Here is a 13495-nt window from a genome sequence, read left to right as displayed (position 1 = left end):
TACAAAAGAAACTAAAATTAAAAAAGCAGAAATGTGCGCAAACTGGACACAAGTTGAGACCACGGCGATCCTTACTATCCGCGCTGAAGCTGAGATCGCTCGCCATTAAACATCACATCAGGATGTCACGTGTCACCTCGACCAGGGACCGTTACGGGTTGTGTGTGAAAGCGCACATATTACGGTATTTCGCTGGCAGTGAGAATGGACAAAATCTAGCGGCCCGGGAACAAATGCCGGGTCGCGTTATCCGTGTATTTGCCGGAATCGCAGTGTGAAAGGGGCTTATGTTACTGTGGGTCATTAAACATCCATTGTAAAATAGTTGTTAAATATTAAATGTTTAGCTACTTATATCTAGCCACGCACACATTCTTTCACTGTAAAAACTAAAAGTGCCACGTTTGAATTCGTGTTTGGGGGGTGGGGCAATTTGGTAATTTCCAATTATTGGGGGTGGACACCATAGGCATCCCCATCAATGCCTATGGTGGTTACGGCCCTGGCATCTATGGCTCCAGTAAGAACGTTTAACATCCATGGAACCTTTCTGTGGCAAGCAGGGTGCGGCCAAGAGTCGTGGGGACAGAGCAAGGCCGGTGGCGCGTGTGCTAATGAGCATGTCACACCGGTCTGGAGTCTCCGAGAGGAGCTCCGGGAGGATAAAAGGAGGAGTGATGACAGTGCAAGATGAGAGATGACCAGGTGTGGACTGTGGACTTTACATTTGTTTTTTTGTTAAAGTCGTCCATGAGGGGCTGCTGCTTTACTTTCGCTTTGCTGTTTGTTTATTTTTGGATTAACATTTTATGTTAAATGTTCTCCAGTTCCCGCCTCCTTCCCTGAGCCTTAACCTTGCTACACTTTCAATTGCACAAAAGGTTGTTTCCCAGCTGATAGGGAAGAATGTTCGGGCAAGTTTCTCTCAAAGTTATTTAGTCCAGTAACAAAATGTGCATTAAAAGTACAGGGGCATTAAAGGGTTAGTTCACCCCCCCCCCCCCCCCCAAAAAAAAAAATCAGTTTGACACGCGATCCGAATCCTGAATCAATATGCCGATTCATAACCGTTCAAATCTTTATTTGAAGATTGAAAAAAACAAAACGTAGTTGAACTATCCCTTTATTTACTTTCTCAAAACACAAAAACATTTAACCATAATTCATGGAATGCTTTTCTTAAACATTTTAGTTGGATGTTCATCCAAATTTTATTTAAAACGTACTAGTTTGAGATGGCTCAGAGAACATTTAAAAGAAATTTACCATAATGTTAGCAAAATGATGAAGAAAAAACGTAACTCATAACTTAATGGGAACGTTAGCAAAATTTTTGTTAGCTGGTTTTCTTCACACTAATAAAAAAAAAGGTTATTTTAAGAAATGTTCAATGCAAGGTTCTTTGCGGAACCAAAAAATGCCTCTTCTATGGCATTGAACAAGGGGAAATCAATCCTTTGACAAAAGAAACAACCAATCCGATTTGGTTTCAGTGACAAATGCGCGTTGCACAACTACGCACACACTATTATGTTCTCGGTTGAACATATGTGCATTGCGCAGCAGATGAGCAGGGCCATATATCAGCGCCAGGCTACAAGCCGAGAGCCGCCGCATTCGCAAACACAAACCAACAGACGGCAACACATTAACGTGTCACAATGAAATGATGCATAGTGTCCATACGGACACAAATAAATGAGTTCACGTGCGAATGTCTCGGCACAAACACACACACACATTCATGGTCTGATGTTTCAGAGGCATCCGTTTACTTAATTTTGCAACAAATCTGACCCAGACGCAACAAGGCAGGGCGAGACGAAAACAAGTCACACCTTTCCCCAATGAAATCCAACCTGAGATTCTCACACAATAGCCATTGTGCCATTCGCACAATACACAAAGGGTTCATTTATTCGCAATCACTGTGAGGAGGTCTCTTGATGCCAATTAAAGCGGTAAATGGATCCAATTCGTATCAGACCAGCAAGCGAACGCCATTGACAGGAGAGATGTGTAGGAATGATCACATATGCTGTATAATATCATGCTAAATATACAGTATTCGTGTGAAACTAAGGGTTCCTGGGGGTTCAGCTGACACTGAATGTGAGAATGTTGGAGAATTGACTTATTTAGCATATTGTATTTCCGTTTCCGCTGCACACAGCATTAGCAAGCCGTTATGGTGTTTATGGTTTTTAGAGAACATGCATGTATTTGCATGATTCAATGCTTAATATCACTATTTGAATTTTGATACATTTGCACTTTGGTGGATTTTGTTGTTGTTGTCTAAATTCATAATTAAATTTTTTTTTAACCTTGAAGAAGCACGTTACCTGAGAACATTCTCCAAAAGAATGTTTGACCAATCAGCTGTAAGCTCAAGGCAATGCTTATATGCATTTAATTTGCATATTATACAAATGAAAAAAAAAATACATATCTTATTTATATAAGAATATGATATATGTACGAAATATTTCTAAATACATAAAAATATAATACATACAATATAAATTAAATAAATATTCATACATATTATAAATAATAAATATTAACAATAAACAAAAAATGTATAATTATATATTTATAAATATGTAATTTATAAATATATAATTATACATATTTAATTACAAATCTAAATGAAAACAATACAACAAAAATATACATGTAATAAATATTTCTAAATACATAACATTTTATATATAAATAAAACTATAATATAATATACAAAATATAAATTAAATATGCATACATATATAAAATGTTTAATGTATAAAAAAAGAATTACATATTTACAAATATATACATTTCTGTTAAAAATAAATACAACTATAATACATAAAATAAAAATTAGATATGCATACAGATATAAAATGTTTAATTTAATAAAACATAGCAAAAATTTAAATTACATATTTATAAACATATAAATTCATTGTAATTAATTTAACTAAATAATAAAATACTACTTTATTTTCAACAAGAATCCACTGGTAATATATGAATATTCACTTTTAGAATAGTGAAATAAATTTAGACAACTGATTTGTTGTAGTATTTTGGAAAACGTAACCTCTGAAAATAAAAGTTACCTCTGATGTTATTGTAAGAAGTTAAGAAAAAAACGACAACACTAATTAAAAGTTTGGGGTCAGTAAGATTTTTTAAAACAAAATAATACTTAAAAAATCCTAAAGATTTTTATTTCAAATAATATTGTTTCTATTCAAAGAATCCTGAAAAAAATGTATCACCGTTTTCACAAAAATAGTAAGCAGCACAACTGTTTTCAACATAATCATCAAAAATCATTATATTGGAACGATTTCTGAAGGATCATGTGACACTGAAGAGTAATGATGCTGAAAATTCAGCTTTAAACACAGGAATAAATTACATTTTAAAATATATTCAAATAAAAAAACTTATGTTAAATTGTAATAATATTTCACAATTTTACTGTACTTTCTTTAGTGGTGGTTGTTGGCCTGAATAGGCTGCAATGTGGACCAGAAGTTATGCTGAAAGTCAAAAATCTGCCATCGTTACAGCTATACCTCGCCTTTAAATGTTTGATTAGGTGATATTAAATATGTATACAGAGTTGTTGAATGCCAACCTTCACTAACACCACAACATATCTCGACTCGTAATTGCTTTGACATGTGGCCACTCATTCATAAGACAAACAGAATAATTACGCCTCCATAAAACTGTTTACCTTCTGTCTATCAAACACGTAGGTGAAGCATGACCACACACGACAGGAAGAATAATTGCATTTCGAATCTTTCCCATGAACCTCTAGCTGTTACAGGAACAAGCCTCCGCAGGTCACATGGCAACTCCCGAGACGGCAGAGATCTGAAACTAGACGGCGGAGAGCGGTGGAGATCACCGTACTGAACGCCTCACAGAACACAGCCAACAGACTGAATATATTATCATGACAGTGAAGTGTGTGTAACGGGCTCGCTTTGGCCTAGTTTTGCCAACATCTAGCTGAGGAACAATGACGAATGAGGAAAAAAAGAAGAGACTTTTACTTGTCATCAACTTATTTTGCATTTCAAAAGACTGCATAGATTCTGCAACTTTTACATATAGTTACATAAAGTCTCAACAAGTTTGTGCACAAGAGCTAACATAAATATGTCAGAAGAACGGTTTGCTAACATTTCCATAAAGTTATGAAAACAATGTTGTCTGAACATCCAAAACGTCCAGTTTTTTTATTGTTCAAAAAGTTTTTTTTTTTCTTGGTTATGTGAATTAACATTCCATTTTACAAATAGGAATGTTACTTTTAAATGTTCTGTAATCCACTATATTGCCAAAGTATTGGGACAACCCTCCAAATCAATGAATTCAGGTGTTCCAATCACTTCCATGGCCACAGGTGTATAAAATCAAGCACCTAGGCATGCAGACGCTTCTACAAACATTTGTGAAAGAATAGGTCGCTCTCAGGAGCTCAGTGAATTCAAGCGTGGTAGTGTGATAGTGTGGTTGCCACCTGTGAAATTTCCTCACTACTAAATATTCCATGGTCAGCTGTTAGTGGTATTATAACAAAGTGGAAGCAATTGGGAACAACAACAGCTCAGCCACAAAGTGGTAGGCCATGTAAAATCACTGAGTGGGGTCAGCGCATGCTGAGGCGCCCCGAAGTCGACAACTTTCTGCAGAATCAATAGCTACAGACAGGGCCGGCTCTAGCTCTTTGGTTGCCCTAGGCGAGATGGAGTTTTGCGCGCCCCCGCCCTGCCCCGCCCCACTCACTTTTTTCGTCTCTAATTCAGCACGTCTCTTTACCTAGGCCTACCCCTAACCGAGAAGGACTTATTATTAAACACGTTAGACGCTTTATTTCCACTTTTCTAATATTTACTCACTATTTTTATTGAAAATAAATGTCTTTCCGATCTGATATGTGATGGGAAAAGGGAATAGAGCGAGTGTGGCAAAAGGCGGATTAGAACCTCTGATCGATATGAGTCAAAACTTGATGACATGCGTCTTACCCCTACACTACAGCCACTGCAGAGAGAATGGTGATTTCCGTAACTTTGTCTATCCCAATTAATCTTTAAGTAGTCTAAAACACATCATATTTGTATTTAATGTAAATAATATGGCATCTATCGTTACTCCAGTAAAAAAAACCAAAAAAACGAAAGGCCCCACTTTTTCTTTGCTCCCGACTCCCATGTAGATTGCATACTTTTCATAACTCACGTGCATTCTTTATCCATATTTATAACAAATTAGACTTTTGATATTTAAATTACATCCATGTAGGTTGTTTTAAAATAAATAAATATTAGTAAAATAAATATTAGTGGATAATAGTAATATATAATAGTAATAAGTAATTTTATTTTGTTTGACAACGTATTGGCTGAGATAAGAAGACTAACCTCTATACTGGGCTTTCTTTCGATTTTCTTCCTTTCTTTCTTTCTCTTTTTCCATCACTGTGCACCCGCGGCTTTAGACGCCTCATTTTTGATGAACGCGCAAGATGAGCACATGCCTGACCTAACGCCTGAACTAATAATCAATAATCACCATCAATTCAATCTAATAATCAGGTTGATAAGTAATTAAACGTGTGGCTGAGGGGGCCCCCTATGATGATCATGTTTAATAAACATTATGTTGTATTTCGCTTGTTCCGATTCTATGCTTAATGGGAAGTAATGGGCGGCACTAGAGCGCGCTCGCGCCCCTAACATAATTGTCGCCCTAGGCAACCGCCTAGCTCGCCTATAGCAAACGCCGGCCCTGGCTACAGACCTCCAAACTTCATGTGGCCTTTAGCTTAGCTTAAGAACAGTGTAGAGAGCTTCATGGAATGGGTTTCAATGGCCGAAGAGGGCTGCATCCAAGCCTAACATCACCAAGTGCAATGCAAAGCATCGGATTCAGTGGTGTAAAGCACGCCGCCACTGGACTCTAGAGCAGTGGAGTCGTGTTCTCTGGAGGGATGAATCAAACTTCTCTGTCTAGCAATCCTATGGATGAGTCTGGGTTTGGCGGTTGCCAGGAGAAAGGTACTTGCCTGACTGTATTGTGCCAAGTGTAAAGTTTGGTGGAGGGGGGGGGGGGTTATGGTGTGGGGTTGTTTTTCAGGGGTTGGTCTTGGCCCCTTAGTTCCAGTGAAAGGAACTCTTAATGCTTCAGCATACTAAGACATTTTGGACAATTTCAAATGCCCAACTTTGTGGGAACAGTTTGGGGATGGCCCTTTCCTGTTCTAACATGACTGAGCACCAGTGCACAAAGCAAGGTCCATAAAGACATGGATGAGTGAGTTTGGTGTGGAGGAACTTGATTGGCCTGCACAGAGTCCTGACCTCAACATGATAGAACACCTTTCGGATTAATTAGAGCGGAGACTGCAAGCCAGGCCTTCTCGTCCAACATCAGTGCCTGACCTCACAAAAACGGCGTCTTTATGCATTGGATTTTCAGTGGTATGAATGCTTGAGAAGCAATATCAGAATTTGTAATCAAATATTTTCGTTATTATTTGAACTGAGCCGAAAATGTTAAGACATTGTTTACTCAAAATTTAACCAAAATTGCAGCAAACCCCCCCCCCCCAAAAACTGACCATGTAACAACAACATTTCATACTGTTCATTGTAGAAAATGCCTAAAAATAGTAATATTGTAGAAATATTATTACAATGTAAAATAATAGTTTACTGTTTGACTATACTGTATATTAAAATGTAGTTTATTCCTGTGAAGGTAAAGCTGAATTTTCAGCATCATTACTCATTACAGTGTCACATGACCCTTCAGAGACCATTCTACTGAATTAAGAAACATTTGTTATTATTGTTTAATATGAATATTTCAAAAAACTTTTGAGTGTATGTATTTATCCATAGCATAATATAATTAATATAATAAAATGCAATAAACAATATTTTATGTTTCTTAAAACTTAATTGTATGGCTCCTTAAGTTATTTTTTTATTAAGATACTGAAGTCTTGTGTTTTGAAAGTATTATTATTTTTTACATTAAATACTGAATAAACATTTAGACTTTCATTACATTTGTGCATTCAGTGGTTTAATGATGGATTTTTCATGATAGACATAACGTCTAAAAGCAGACAGTGTGCTATTGTTAACTTGTCCACCCACAAAGTGGGTATAATTATGAACAGTACTTGGCAGTCTCTAACCCTAGTGATGTGTATGAGAACCAAGACAAAACATCTCATTCATTCATTTAGTTTAGTTTTTTGGTGGGAAAAGCAGGTGTGGAAATGCGATCCCTTTACCAGCAATGCCATACGTACAGCCAGGCCCTAGATATTCTGCTTTCAGAGAATATAAATGATGTTCACATACCAGAGTGTTCAGAGCTCCAGTAAAAAAGAAAAGAAAAAAGAAGCTACTATGGTTAATGTGTAAATACATTTTGCATTCCAGTAGGTAAGTCAGCTTGGCGGCCATCTTGAAAACGCCTCACAGTTGTTATTTACAATCATGCAAGTACCAGATTGGAGATATACAAAAATATCCCAAACTGTTGGTCAAGATTATTTTCAGATAATATATTTCAAATCCAGAATAAAATCTAATGACAAAGGTATCAAATTATGTTTATTTTCAGGTTGAACCATGCTGCTAATGCACTAATGTAGTTTCCCGCCTTCAACTGTTAGGCGGGAAACTAAGCTTAGCATCTCTCACTATAAAAAATAGAAACACAAGCCTGATCTAATACCCTTTGATTGTTTATATGGTCAACATCATGTCAAAGGAAAGACATTTTTATTAAGAGCAGGGCTTAAGGTAAGCAAACTTACTCTATCAAACACAACGTCTGCAATATCTCCTACAGCTGGAGGATGAAACTGGTTTTACCTTTGGGAGTCAATCTAATCTTCCTCCCCTCTTCACTGTCTGTGTTACTGGGGGAAGGGGAGGAAAGCCAGTGGATCTGGAATTATGTTTGGCATTAGCTACACTCACATCTACTTGCAAAAAACCCTGTTTGTGATTGTAACATAAAAAAAAATGGATTTACTGAAAGAGAAGAAAGAAGCAGGTGATGACAAACAGACAATGGAACATTCGTAGGAGATGAGGTCACCTTAATCAGAGTTTACCAAGCTGTCAGAGCATGTCCGCTCCAATGTCTGATGCTGGGAAAATAATCTGATAATTACGAAGCCAGACACGCATGAGTGCCAATGCAGAAACATGAGTGCAACCGCCAGTGTGTGCCAAACAAACAACAGTCGTGGTTTTTATGTTTTTTCTTCTTCTTTGTAATTCATCCAGGGCCTTGTATATGTTGTATGCAGGTGTTTTCATTTATGAGACAAAATGAGAAATTATTGCAATGCACACAAATATTTTGATCTTTTAGTCAACATGAAATCAAAACAGACTTTTCCAGTCTATTGTGACTGATTTATTGGCGCACATTATTTCAAATAATAATAATAATCATAAATAATGTATAATATTTTACCAAAAATGTAAATGTTTTTCCTTTTTCAAAATTCCATGCAAAAAGGAAAAACATTTATTTATTTTTGGTATTTTATTCATCATTATATATATATATATATATATATATATATATATATATATATATATATATATATATATATATATATATATATATATATATATATATATATATATATATATATATATATATATATATATATATATATATATATATTAAATGATGAATAAAATACTAAATAATAAAATAAATAATAAGCAATAAAACTTTAAAATTCATGTGATGTGTATACATGAACATATTATATTATATATTATGTCTGTAAACAAATAGCTTGAATCAGCAATTCTGCATTATATTATATTATTCATATTATATATATATATATATATATATATATATATATATATATATATATATATATATATATATATATATATATATAAATAAATATATATATATATATATATATATATATATGTATGAATAATATATTCTCTCTCTCTCTCTCTCTCTCTCTCTCTCTCTCTCTCTCTCTCTCTCTCTCTCTCTCTCTCTCTCTCTACACAGTAAAAATTATTTACAAAAAAAGTTACCTGGTTGCCTTAAAATTTTGAGATCATTGAAATTAAAATTGAGTTAATATAATGAACATTTTTTGAGATTCGACAACCTTTGTTAAAATATTAGTAAAAGATTTTGTAAGCATATTGGGTAATTGTGTGTGTTTTATTTCTGATGACGCAGTGAAACATGCCAAATTTGATTTATCACATTTTTATGTGGTTCAGATACAATAATATTTTGAGTTTCTGTTTATTAAACAAATTTCCTTTGTTGTATCAACTCTTCAAATTTTTAATTTCAATACACTCAAAATTAAGGCAACCAGGTTACTATATATATATATATATATATATATATATATATATATATATATATATATATATATATATATATATATATATATATATATATATATATATATATATATATATGATAAAATATATATATATGATAAAATATATAATAAATAATATTTACCTATAAATTCTACCTGATGGAACTGTTAAACAAAATAAAGAAAATAAAGAAACAATCAAACAAATAATTAAAAACTCGCCACTAAAATTTCTTAACGTTTCTTTTTAACTGATATCATAAATATTGTACTACTAACATCAATTCTGACCTTTAACATTGACTTTTCATAACCCAATCAATTCTTAATTTTTACATAACAAATTAAATTCTACCCACATTTTATTTTTAACTCAAACCTACTTTTTCACTCATATTATGGTATTCAAATAAATTAAAATCGCACATTGTCGTGCTGAAAGTGAAGATCATTTGCATAAAAGACAAATTCGGGTCACACACACACACACACACACACACACACACACACACACACACACACACACACACACACACACACACACACACCCCTCTGGTATTGTTTGACCTTCAATAGAGGCTTGAGGTTGGGGGTGTAAAGGTATCTCTCGCGGTCCTTCTTGAATTGGTAATGAGTCCTTCATTACCCAAGCCACGATTCCCAAGAGACAATTGCGGCGGCAGACCCAACACACACCCGCTTAAATGCAACTCTAACCCTGACCGCTGCAGAAAGCAAACACACACTCTCTTTTGTAATTTATCCTTGCACATTAACAGCATTAATTGATATATTAAGCTGGAGTGATCTTCTTCACTGAGCTCTTGAGTTGGCAGATTGAGTAATGAGGCTTCGCTCACTTTCAACAACAGCGATTCAATAGCGAGGGTGTAGATGTCACTTAATTAATCAAAGGAAAGCTGGAGAGAATGGAGGACGGTCTAGCGGCCAGTATCCGGGACCTTCATTTTGGCTTTGACTTTTTTATTACCACACTACTTGGCCGGTTAAGCAACATACAGTAGACTTATTACAAGGACAGTCCCACTGGAGAAACCTGGGGTTGAGTTTTGCTCAAGGGTGCGATGGTGAAATTGTATGGATCCCCCTCTGGCCAGACGCAAGCCTACACCCTTTCGGTTATTGTCTTAATATTTCAACACGGCACCAGTGATCCTGCATTGCCAAAGTAGTAATGTAGTCTGTGCACTAAAATATTACACATACAAAACTAAATTATTATTTTTTAAATGTTCCTTTATATACACAAATACCCTCCAGGAAAATGATAATTTTCCAAATTTAAAATGGTTAAACAAGCTTTTAACTGTCTTCAAGGGTAAGTTCAACCAAAAATGTCAATCCTGTCAGCAATTACTCACTGTAATGTCGTCCCAAACCCGCAAGACCTTCATTCTAGCCTGACAAGCCAGACCCACATCAAGATGTTTGGTCTGGAAACTCACCATAGACAGGGCTCAATCCGAGGGGCGGGATAAACGGTTGTCTTTCAAACTCCCTCTGCACGCGATAGGATAGCGCTACACCAACCAGAGCAACGGAGGTGAAACGGAGCTTGTTGATAGATTAAACATTCACCGTATCCGGTCGGCTAAACTCCGAACACATCTTCCCTTTTTAAGAATGACTTCAGTGCCGTTCTTTGTTCTTTTCTCAGAGAAAAGCTTAACTCCAAGTCTTCCAGAGTCGCGGTCAAAGCTGATTCGAAAGACCGCGTTCGCCAGTTTCTGTGTTTACTAGAAGCACGCAAACGCAACTCGGCTGTCGTCATTATGGCCCCGCCCACCGACTCTATACACAATGTGATTGGCCCGTCCAGATTGAGAGGAATACAGCTCAGAAGGGTATTGAGAGTTGCTAGACGACACTTGCGGGCAGATTAAATTTGCTGCCGCTAGGGTGCGTCTAGATTTCTAGGCTACCTTCATTCATCTTCAGAACACAAATGAAGATATTTCTGATGAAAATGGCTCTCTGACCCCTCCATAGACAGCAATTTAATGAACACTTTCAAGTTCCAGAAACGTAAGAAAAGATATTGCATTTGACTCCAGTGGTTCAACCTTAAATTTATGAAGTGGCGAGAATACTTTTTGTGGGCAAAAAACAAACAAAAATAATTTCACTGTTCATTGAAAGTTTAAGAGGCAACAGTTCTTCTAACCATTTGATGGAGTGTGTAGCTTTTCATTTCTTAAACAACCATGTAGGAAGACACATCATGGCATATTCCAGAATAACAAGTAGACTTTGACCAAACATTGATGCACATCTTGATGGAAATAACATCCGAACATTTATTTTCATCATGAGGTCCATCAATTTTTAGTCCAGATCTTGTATTGACAATGCAAGAGTCCAGCACTCTGTAAAGTCTCCTCCAGCACATCCCAAATTTCAATGCGAGGTCTGGACTCAATTCATGTGTGAAAAAGATTCTTCATGCTCCCTCCTAACCATTCTTTCACAGTTTGAGCCCGTTGAATCTTGACATTGTTATTCTGGAATATGCCATGATGTGTCTTCCTACATGGTTGTTTAAGAAATGTAAAGTTACACACTCCATCAATTGGTTGGAAGTTGCCAAAGATATAACATGCTAGAAACATAATAATCACTGCAATAATGATCCAATCAAAGAGTCTTAAGCATTTGCCTGTTTAAACCCCAAAATGTTTCTGGCTGGGCAGTGTCGATGTGGGCACTCCGAGTACATACCACTGTTTAAGATCCAAGAACAAACTAATAAATAAATACTTTGAAGTTTCAAAGAAGCTTTATCAGAACTGAGAGTTTCAGTGGCCTTGTTTTCTACACTCGGCCTATCAGGTAGTCCAAACTGTAAACTCGCACACTGCAGATGTGGGGACACAAACAGTAAACACACACACTGGTGGTGTTGCGAGATTTCGTTTCATTTGGCTGGAGGTTACAGCCTCAGCAAGTGCTTATCAGACTCTGGTTCCATAAACAGCTGGATAGAGTTACATTTTAAATACCACATTCCCCTCGCGCACTGCAGAGTCAGAGGTCTAATGACGGACAAAAAAGGACAAAACTAAATGAAAAGTGGAATAAATAAACAAGAAAACGGATAAACTTGTAGCAAAAGGGCACTTGAAGCCATGGCCCTGTGGTGTGTCCTAGTGTTACATCTTACATGCTATACTCCATCTAAAACCTTAAAAAATAAAATAAAACCAATATTACATAAAATTAGATCTAAAGTAAATACTAAATAATAATTAAAAATTACTTTAAAAAATATATTATAAATTTTTATTAACAAATAAAGTGTTTATTTATTTTATGAATTTATTTTATGATTATTATTTTTCATTAATCATGTAATTTCCACCACAACACAAATTGTGCATTGTTTAAATGGCCAATTTCATAGCTAGCATTTTTCATATATATATATATATATATATATATATATATATATATATATATATATATATATATATAAACACACACCAAGCGGCAACCTCCCGCGATCTCTCTTGAAGCCAATACGGAAGTAATCTAAACTGCAATTCCTCAACTGGCCACAAGGGACAGGCTCCAGAAGGGAGCAGAATCTCATTGAGCCCCAATTTAAAATTCTCAACTTTACAGCAGAAAAAAAAAACATGTTTAAAGCCTGGTATAATTTGTGGTTTTGGTCTATAAGGCTAATTTTGACCTTCATGACAACTGTGAGGGGGTGAATTTTTTTTATAACTCATTCGTTTACGTTATATAAAGCATAATTTCTGTAAGTTCTGCATAATTAAGGCAGTGGTTACAGGTGGATAGCCATTTATCCGCCGTCTATAGTCATTGCGTCCCCTCAGCTCCGCGCACATCCCGGCTTTTTGCCCATTTTCTGTTATCCGGGAGTGACACGTGATGACTCGCTCGCAAGATGGCGACGGCCAGCTCGCCCCTACTTTAAGCTTCAGATCGGCTTATTGGAATCCTATGGGTGACGTCACGGACACTACATCCATATTTTTTTTTACTGTCTATGATATACACACACACACACACACACACACACACACACACACA

At 35.8% G+C, this 13495-nt stretch overlaps 1 protein-coding gene across 1 annotated transcript in view; it reads right to left on the bottom strand.

Moving 5' to 3' along the window:
* gpc5b (glypican 5b) overlaps positions 1-13495 on the bottom strand; it is a 53963-nt gene that overhangs the window by 1261 nt on the left and 39207 nt on the right. The window lies entirely within an intron of this gene.

Source organism: Pseudorasbora parva, chromosome 14 (genome assembly GCF_024679245.1).
Source record: "Pseudorasbora parva isolate DD20220531a chromosome 14, ASM2467924v1, whole genome shotgun sequence".
Taxonomy (NCBI): domain Eukaryota; kingdom Metazoa; phylum Chordata; class Actinopteri; order Cypriniformes; family Gobionidae; genus Pseudorasbora; species Pseudorasbora parva.
The sequence above is the reverse complement of the archived record's forward strand: the minus strand, read 5'-3'. Positions and strand labels throughout refer to the sequence as shown.